Here is a 10623-nt window from a genome sequence, read left to right as displayed (position 1 = left end):
AGTTTTCATGCTATACAAATTTTGAAGAAATATTTATCTTGTCATATTGTGTGGACGTAACATATACAGATACATAAAAACATGGGATAGCAATACTGGTTCAGGCATCACAGTAAAACAATCAATGATGAATCAGAATCTTAAACAAGGGTGTTTGGACATGAGAATTCTGGCATATAACCATCAATCAAGTAGGATCAGACCTAAAGCACTCTGGAATCCAGACCCAATACTAATTATATCCATTAACCTATACATATGATAAGCACCCAATGCCAGGTTTCCTTGCACCCTCATTTCTTTATTAACTTACAAATTTAGGGTTCTGAATTATTTTGTGAGTGGACTGGTAGGACTGAGCTCAACATAATGCAATTGCTTTGTTATGAAATTTCCTGGACGAAGGGATCCAAAAAATATGTACTGCCAATATGAGTATGTTTGGAGGTACTAGTGCCCAGCTATGTTAAAAAGTTTTATAAGTCAATGAAACACAAGGTTGACTAGAATGCCATAATTCCAAAAGCTATAGTCCCAGGGGAAAAAAATGGTTGGCAACCTTCAGCCTCGAAAGACTATGGTATAAGCCTACAGCACCCAGTATTACCAGGCGGTCTCCCATCCAACTACTAACCAGGCCTGACCCTGCTTAGCTTCTGAGATCAGACGAGATCAGGCATGTACAGGGTAACAGTTGCTGCCAAGGGGAAACTGCTGATGGAAATTTGGCAAAAAACAAGCACTTCTGTTGAAAAAGTTAGTGAACAGATGGCATCTTCTAAGAAAGGACACATAAGACATCATCATCTATGCTGCAAGCATGACAAGAAACTTTTTCAGTTGTTTTAGTGCATAAGCAATGAACACACATATGAGGCGTGTGCCTTTCCAATGTACAAGTATTCATTGCACCACCTGAAGCCCAACATCACCCCATGCTTGCAGCATGTAGAGGGATCCTCTCTTTACTTTTCAGGATCATAGGAAAGCAGAGTTTCTTAATTCGCATAGAATATACCTTAGGATCTATAGTTGTATGATCAAGGGTCTCTTGAGACAGCACAATGTACACATGCATTTGTGGAAAGAAGCCTGGCCATTGTGATGCCACCACCCATCCATGACTTTACTTGGCACATGACAAAAGTATGTGAAAAAGGCTAAAAATGGGGGGTGGAGGGAAGAGGATAGAAGATGACAGAAAAGATACAAAGGAATGAGGAGAAGCGCATCTGACAAGTCACAGAATGGCAAAGTGATGGGGTGGGAGGAGGAATTGTAACCTGCAAAATGATCGTTCCTGTTGCCCCATTTTCAGTCTCAAACAGCTGAAATCTACAGACAGGACTGAAAAGACATTTGCAAAGCTTAAGGCGGAACAAGATACTGTAGATCTGTGACTGCATGTTGCCTGTTGATTTAGGGCCGAATCCTATCTGACTTTCCTGCACCGGTGCAGCCACAATGGAGCCCCTAGGTAAGGGAACAAATGTTGCCATACTTTGAGGAGGACTCTGTGTCTGCCTCCCCACTACAGTATGCAGTGCATGCCCCATTGGCACAGCCACACCGACACTGGAAAATGGGATAGGTCCTTAATACCTTAATTCAAGACCAATCACCAATGATACTAAGGGAAGGAGAAGTTAACCCTTGCATAGAACTGGGCAGTAAATGACATAACTCTTGTGATCAGGATGACTTGGCTGCAAACCCTTAAAAGTGCCTGGGAGATGCAAACATTCATGTTAGTTTGTGTGTGTGTGTGTGTGTGTGTGTGTGTGTGTGTACATGCGCGCCTCACCCTTCCCCAAACAAATCGTTTGCATTCTCTTTCTAACACTTACTGTTTTTCTCTCACTGTCATGGATCTTTTCCTTCTCTGGAGATGACTAGCTTGCCTTTCAGACTCCCTGGGAGTAAAACTCCCAGAGTAAGTAAGGGAGAGAGAAATGCAATGACAGGGAGGGGGGAATGCATAGATGCAATCTCCAGGATTGCATGGCTTGGGGGGGGAGGCAGGGGCTTTCTTGTACTCATACAAAGTAGAAGCAGGTTCCAGGGGATTCGTGATTGCAGACCGAAAGTGGGTTGTGATAATTCTTTTCACAATCTTGGTAGCTTGAGGAGCCCTGTGGGGGCTTCTGTGGGGCTCCCTGCACCCAGGGTGACCAGATGCAATAGAAGACAGAGAGTCTATACCTTTAACCATTGTATAGAAGAGGGAATTTTGGCAGGTGCAGCTCTTACATTGAAGGGTTTTTAGAGGCGCATCTGCCAAAATCCAATATTCTATACATTGGTTAATGGTATAGGCACTTTGTCCTCCATTGTATCTGGTCACCCTACCTGCACCCCTGGGAGCCTGCTGCTGTCCTGTGTAAGAACAAGAAAGCCCCTGCCCTCAAAAGAGGCACAATCCTGGGGATTGTGTTTCTGCATACCCCCTTCCCTGCCCCTTAAAGGAATACAGATAGAGGTCCTTAGGCTGGGGTGTCATGATGCCCCAGTTTGAGCACCTCTGCTCTAAAGCGTTACACTGCAATTTTGAAAAGATTTCATTTTCTGATGTCATCATTTACTTTCCCTCACCATTTGGTTCCACTACAGAAATACTACTTGGTGGCTGGCTCCAATGATCAGTGGCATAGCTAACGTACCTGGTGTCTGTGGTCAAAGATGATTTTGGAGTGCACCCCTCCCCCCCATTACTGGAGTCTTTAAACAGGGACTTCCGTTTTCACTAAAATTGGAAAGGCTCTGAGAGCACCCCCGGCAGCATGGAGCCCAGGAAAATTGTGTGTTGTCGTCCCCCCTTAGCAGCACCACTGGCCACAATGCATCATTTGGGAAGTAATAGAAGGGATATGTAGATGGGATAAATCTTAGGAGGTTGGGATTTACTCCTCCCTTCCCAATTCTATTGTTCCAATGATCAGGTTGGGGTGGGATGGGGGCAGTTTAGTTCCTTTCTTACAGCCCAATCTTAGGCATGTCTGTTCAGAAGTAAGTTCCACTGCATTCAGTGGATTGCAGCCTTAGGGTTTAACCAGTTAGTCTGAAACCTCTTTAATCTACTGACCTATACCACTTTCTAGCATGATTCTCCACACCAAGCATGGCCACTGCTGCTTGAACAGGACATTTCCATGTGATTGGAACTGCCCGCTTGATCTAGAATATCCATACAATGAATGAAATATTCATGGAATGGAATATTCATGCCAATGCAATTATTTAAGTGTTGTTAACAATAACAGTAGGGGTTTTGGATGTAGGGAGGAAAAAAGCAAACTTTTTTGTCTAAAGTTATGAAGTCAAGAAATGCTGGAGGGAAGGCTTAGTAGCCCCAGGAGGGTAATTTTGTCAACTAGTAATATGTTACTTCAAGTCTGACCTTCTCTCTGTGCACTGATCTACAAAAGCTGCCATGTTGTAGATCTATTATTTGTATTTAAAGAGTCAATATTTCTCAAAGGGATGCATACTGACTTCTATATTCCCTTGTTCTCACTCAGCAAGTGAATGCTATTATATTTTATACTGTAACATCTGATTGGTGCCCTGCAGCCCCTAACCACTTCAATTTCTTCTTCTTAAGGGATTTAGATTGGAAGCCACACTTCAGAAACATTCACAAAGTCACCAAACCTTAAAGTCTAAGGGGGGGGGGGGACTTGTTAAATCTGGCAAGAGCACAGAAGACTCTACCTAAAGGCTTTTCAAAAACTGAAATTACAACACTGGATCAAAATGTCCCATGATCGTAAGGCATTCTGAAACAATTGGAATTGAAATCTCAAAGGAAAATCATAGTAACACAAAGAGATATGCTGTGTGTGCCTTTTATGTACGAAGCTTTGTATCATGGGCCTAAAAGATATACACCGTGGAAGATATGCGAGAATGCATTAGCACTTCAAAATTCTCACAAGATGGATGGCACTTCTCAAATGGTTTTTGTTGTTCAGGATTGAGTTGACTATTTTACTTTGCTACAGCAATAGTTTGTATATCTAATCCTTATGATGCCCAACCATTGAAACTCAACCCTTCTTTGGGATGAATACACTGGGGTATCAATTCTCAAGTAGTGTATATGGCCTTATAAGGAATTGAGGGCCCAATCTAGTGTGCACCAGCTTACTGTCAGTACGCACTCTCTCAAATGTGCTGTAGGGCATGTTTGTGAGTCTTACCGTGGGCCCAGTGCTGGAGATAGCCCAGAGAGAGCCCGCGCTGGGTCGTCTCCGGTGCTGGGCTGACATTGCAATGCCTGGTGGCTCACCTGAACCGCCAGGTGGTGGAGAGGTGAGTGGGGACAGGGAGGGAGGTGGAGGGAGGCATTCCAGGGTGGAGGGAGGTGAGGAGGAGGCATAGCAGAAGAGGGAGCAGTGCAGGACCAGCTGCACTTGATTCTGAGCCCTGTATCGGGCCATGTGACCTGACACGGAACTCCTTGATTCTGCACTGGCTCAAGAGCCAGTGCAGAGTCAAGTAGCCCCATTGTGGGGCTACTTCTCTTACCCAGGGGAAGGGGACAAAAGTCCCCTTTCTCTGAGGAGCCAATGCAGACTGCCTGGTGCGCTTTGGATGCTGAGGTAGACATTTTGGCGCAGCAGCCTCGTGTACTGGGCAGCTCAGGATTGGGCTGCCTGTGGTTTGCACATGTGGGCTTTTTATAATAGTTATTATTGCTATTCTTAAATATTTCTTTCCTGCTGTTGTATTCAATGAGCATTCAGAACAGCTTACAAAAAGGAAGTCATAAGGCAGTAACAGGCATCATAAAAATAAAGATTAAAGCAAACAGTCATTAAAAGCAGTAGAGCTAGACATTACAGACTTTTTCAATAAAAATATTTTGATTTTCTGCCTAATGAAAAGAAAAGGAGGCACCCCCAAAACATTATTATTATTATTAACAACAGCAGCAGCAGCAGCACCACCACCACCAAGAAGGCATTGCCAGTCATACTAACTCACTGTAAAGAACTTGTAAAGTCTTGCTTTGAGACTCCATCTTAAAGCCATGTAAGAAGCCATCTCAGAGGAAAAAGTATGAGCCTCTTTGTATTAGGAGGATAGCTGCATAAAGAAATAGACTTCAGAGGTTTGTTTCTAGGGAGTAAGATAGGATTACAGCCTGGCAGCCCAGTCCTATCCACAGTTTCCTGGGAGTAAGCCCTATTGACTGCAGTGGAACTTACTTCTGAGTAGACATGCATAGGATTGGGCTCTAAGTCTTACTGAACATAATGGTTTGAGTAAGGTAAATAACACCATTTTCAAGCACCTTGTGGGAAGACACCTGTGTTATATGACTGTTAGGTCTTCAAGGCCAAGTGTTTGGCCTGCAAATTAGCAATTGGCATCATCTGGGTGTTACAGAGAGGAAGGGAGCAGTTTGCTCCTGGATCTTTAAATCTCATGTAAATACAGAATGCTCTGTAAATACAGAAGCATCCTTCTTGGCAAGCTTTTAGTGAATGATGACCAGGTTTTTAAGTCAGGCCAACAAGATGTTGGAAGTTGCCTCACATTTTATCTAACCTTGAATACTTCCAAGGATGACTAAAGTATGAGAACAGAAGATTGTGCTTTAGGACTCTTAAGGAACTATTTTTTATTCATTATGTTGAAGCAGAGACACTGTTAGTTAAGGTGAAGTCATTAAGGTCTGCTCTGGTCAAATGATTCACACCCTGTACTCTTCAGTCAAGAAAAGTGATGAGTCAAAGCATTAACTGACTACCACGTAGCAATCAAACCTAATTCATCATGATTAGAGATTCTGTCTTCTCAAGAAGAGAAGCTTTCACATGGAACTAAGTGTGTAGGCTCCTTTAGATACACCATGTAGGCTGTGCTAGGATTTCAGCTCTCCTTCCTCTCCCACCCACATGCCAGTGGAAGCTGATTTAGAAGTCCCTCCCCCAAATTAAAAAAAAAAAGTCATTTGGAGAACATAGTTTAAAAAAACTTCACAACGTGCAGAATTTGGATGCAATTGTGTGGATCAGAGCCAAAGTCTCCATGTTTCTCATGCAAGGCTGGACTAGATCTCACCCATGAGTTATTGTTGTTGGCATCCTTCAGTCTCGGAAGACGATGGTATCGCGCTCTGAATAGTGTTCTGGAACAGAGTGTCCTCTCCAGTGTGCGAAGCCTGGGTAAAGTAGATATGGAGGATAGACTTTCCCATGCAGCAAATCCCCCCTCTCCATGTTGCTGAAATGGTCCAATGGAAAAGCAGAAGCCAATATGGTTGGTTCCAGCGGCGTCGCAGGAGTTGCCAGAACGTGACTGTGTTCAGCCATGAACTGCCTCAGGGACTCCGGCTCCGGATTTTGCCTCGAGGTTGACTCCTGAAGCCTTTTCCATAACTGGATGTAGCCACAAGGCAGTGGAGGTTTGGGATCAGAGTTTTCCTTCTCTCAGATGAGCTGCCTTCCCAGGCTGACGAGTCCTATCCACCCGGTGGCTGTTCAGTCGCCTCTTACGACAAGTACAGCCAAACTGAGGGCCATGAGTTATACCTTTGTGAAAAAGGTCATCACCAATTCTGGTCACGGTCACTCATGTAATGGTAACTTCATTATTTTATTACTGTAATACACTCTGCGGCTGCTCAGAATGTTCAGCTATAGTATAATGTTCAGCTGACCATCAGGTTGCTAACTTGAGCCAAGGGCCAAGACCTTTTCTGTATTACCTGCACTGGCTGCTGTATTTGGGCACAATTCAAAGTTCTCATTACCGTTTGAAGCCCCATATTACTTGAGCTTAGATTTGTGAAGGACTATCTGTCCCCATGTGAATCTGCCTCTCCTATTAGGTCTTCAGGAGAAATTCATGGATGCTGTCCTTCACAGAAACTCAGTTGGCAGGCAACATATGGGAGCACTTTTCTTTGTTCTGGGACCTGCCCTTTCGAACTCCCTGCCAGAGTTCTCTTGTGAGTTCAGCACCCATAAATGTATGCACTCATTCCCAGCACCAGGCAGTGACAAAGACAAAGCCCTGCATTGTGCTCCTCATGGCACTCCCCACCTGGCCCCTGATGGCACATTGGGTGCTACTATTAGCAGAGCAAGGGGATTAAAAGTAGCCCCACACATAGCAAACTAGACTCTTGTTAAGAAAAAACTGCACCAATAATAAGTCAGGAACAGAAGCCAAACATGAGATTCATCCAATATAGCAGTGGTATTCAGACTGGGGCATTGCGATGCCCCAGCCTGAGTGCCCTGGCCTCTGCCATTAAGGGGTGGGGCAGGGGGGAAGGCAGCGACGTGATCCCAAGGACCTCCACAAAACTGGAAGTGGAGCTTGATCGCTCTACGTTCACTTCAAAGTGACTGGGGAGCCCTGCAGGCGCTCACACAAGGCTCCCCACACCCCAGGAAGGCTGCTGCAGGGACTGGTGAGTACATCCCAGTCCCTGCAGCCCCCCTGAGTGGCGCGATCCTGGCAATCACGTTGCTGCCTTCCCCCAGCCCCCGCTGCCTCCCTCCCTCCTCCGCAAAGACTTAATGGCTCTCAAACTCTCCCAGAGAGTTTGAGAACCACTGCAATATAGGGAGAGAAGCAACCAACAAGCTGCTAAACTAGCAAGAAATTCCTGCTACTGGTGTAGGCTAACATTAACAAGCGTGCTGAGCATGTGTGCAATGGGTGCTTCAGCTCATATACTGTCACTGTCCCAACAGCTACCCCTGCTGCTGGTGCTGAAGGTTCAGGGGTTGGCCTGCCCTAGTGGGCCCCTTACTGGAGGTGGGTCTTCAGCCAGTATCCAACCACTGATACTCTGATACCACCCCTGCATCAAATGCAAAACTTTTTTGCTTGAGTTAGCTGCCACCTCCTGAGGGATCCCCATGCTCAGTTTTTCCATTCCTTTATGGGATGCACAAAAAATAAGTTCTCAAAATGACCAACACATCATCAACTTTGAGTTGTTCGTGTTTCTTGCTGCCTTCAAAGACTTCAGGTGAATAAGGCTGGAGGAACACTGGAATGAGTTCTTTTGTTATACAGTAGCTTTACAGGTTCTGTACATAGCCAGTGTAATTTGTAGAACCGTAGACAGCCAGAAAGCTCACACACATGCTTTTCTGTACTCTAAATTGAAGTCATAAATATGGGATACCAAATAAGCCTATGTAATTATGAAGACCATAATAATATGCTGAAGCATTATCCCTTTGGCCCATCTACTACAGGATCAAATTGTTATTAATCTCATTTATCATCTACTAGTATAACAAATTTCTAATTCTCATTAATTATTACGAATAACTGGGACTAAGCCAAACTTTTGTGTGTGATTTGCACCAGAGCAAGTTGCCACTTTAAGAAGGCAGAATGCTGGCCCTTTTCATGAAGAAAAAAAGACAATATTTTAGTATGCTGCTGACTCTGTTTTCAGAAATGGCAATTTAAAAAAAAAAATGCTGTCATTCCAGGTAGCCATGTTGGAAATGGACCACTGTTGCATTACCATGCAAGTTGCTTCTGACACAATGTTGCTCTGGAAAGTCGTGTGAATTTTGTAGCATCTAGCAAGGAGGATACAGCAGGCAAAATTTGACACACTTGCTCTGAAATATCTACAAATGCATCTGGAAACCAATTGTGTCATTTACAAGAAGGGTTCTATGCTACTTGGATAGGGACCAGTTGGAATATCTCTTTGTTGATTCTATTCCAATAAACAGCTTCTTGGGGCACTCTTACTTTTCAGTGAACTCCCCTCCCAAAACTGATATGTTCTTTAAAAAAAAAAAGTTCAAGCACAAAAAACATTTTGTGTTACAACTGGTTTGATCTTGAATTGCTTGAGATGTCAATAAGAAGAGCAGTAGGTGGAACTGTACCTTTACATGCTCCTGCAGGAAGCCAGTCACATCTGGCTGGAAAGTAGAAGACTCTTAAAGATCCCTCAGGGACATTATCAGCAAATGCCAACAGAGGTATTATGGATGTCTTAAGGATGCATAAAAAACAACTGATTTCTCACTGGCTCTTTAATCTTATCACCAATTAGCTGTGTAGCTTATCTTCTTGTATAGCTTATATCCACTAGATATAGTTTGAAAGATAAAAGCACAAAAAATAGTGCATTCTTTCATTCTTTCCTACAGTCCTCCTCTTCCTTGGTAGTCCTCCCTGCCTTTTCTCTTGTAGCATCACAGTAGATCCAGTACTAAGGACCAGACTACAGAAACTGCAAAGGAACACAATTCTAAACCTCAACCAGAATAGCCAACAATTATGATATACAACAGTGGGACAGCACAGCAAATCTCAAAAGACAGTGACCCCTGGAACCATTAGGCAAGTATTCATTCATTCATTCATTCATTCATTCATACATACATACATACATTTAAAAGTTGTTTTTATGCTACTTTTTCAGAGCTTACATATAATAAAAATGATTAAAAACATAAAAATCAATACAATAAGATGAGAACAATTAGAAATGTTCTTTTTTAAAAAAAATGGATAAAAAACAATCTAAAACAGCAATAATACCATAAAAACTACACAGAGAACAAAATCTGCACTGATTAAAAAAGATATCCCTAGGAGCATTCTTCCTCTCCAAAAGCCAACTAAAATAGATGTGATTTTAAATCCCATGAGAAACCATGAGGGCTATGATGTTTGTGATCATACTGAGCCTCACTGAAGGCTTGTGTGACTAATGGCCCAATCCTATCCTTCTGGCCAGCTGGTGCAGCCACACTGAAAACTAGTGTCTCAAATGTCCCACTACTATCAGCAGCATGGCTTCTATCAGCAGCATGAGTTGAACAAGCTTTTTTTTTTAATGGAAGTAACTACAATGATCTTCCATGAGTTGGTTCTCCAAAATTGCACTGCTTACACAAACAGACCACTCATATGAATAGTTATCTGCACAAAACCCAAAGAACAAGGTCTGCTGTGGCTCTTCCTTTTACCCTTGCTACAAACAACTAGACAACCATATGAATTTTTGCATTCATGAATAGTCCAGAGGACCATCGGGGAAAATGTACAGACAATGCAGTTTTCATGCCAGATTCTTCATTCAGCATCTATAGCTCAGAACTGTCAAAATGTTTGTGTCCTCTGTTGCACTGAAAATCATCATAAATTAACATGAGATCTTCAAATCTTTGGAACTAATTCAAGAAAGTGATTCAGCGACAAGAACAGCTGTCACACTACGCTTCCTGTTTTGCTCAACAGAGAAGAATAAAATGCAAATCATTCTCATCCACCCTCTTCCTCAAACACACACTGTTATCACTTACCGGTTTGTTATCCATGATTATTTCTTTGTATTTCAAATAGTATACAATGGGCACCTCTAAATGCATTTGTGTTCAATATCAAAACAGTACATAGCATGTGATAATGGAGAAACAATTACATTCTTGACTACTAATGAACCAAATCACCTCAAGGATTCCAATAACCAATACAACAAAGTATAGAAAATTGTGTATGCAAAATATGTATGAAAGATGGATACTTACACATTTTATGTTATTTGAGCAAATATACTCTATATAGATATAGTATCTTTGCCACAAAATTTGTAAATCCTCTCCAAACAAAAACTCTGTA

General features: G+C 42.7%; 1 pseudogene; it reads right to left on the bottom strand.

The window, feature by feature from the left end:
* Positions 1-585: 585 nt before the first annotated feature.
* On the bottom strand, positions 586-702 carry LOC136646163 (5S ribosomal RNA; annotated as a pseudogene).
* Positions 703-10623: the final 9921 nt, after the last annotated feature.

Source organism: Tiliqua scincoides, chromosome 3 (assembly GCF_035046505.1).
Source record: "Tiliqua scincoides isolate rTilSci1 chromosome 3, rTilSci1.hap2, whole genome shotgun sequence".
Classification (NCBI taxonomy): Eukaryota; Metazoa; Chordata; class Lepidosauria; order Squamata; family Scincidae; genus Tiliqua; species Tiliqua scincoides.
The sequence above is the reverse complement of the archived record's forward strand: the minus strand, read 5'-3'. Positions and strand labels throughout refer to the sequence as shown.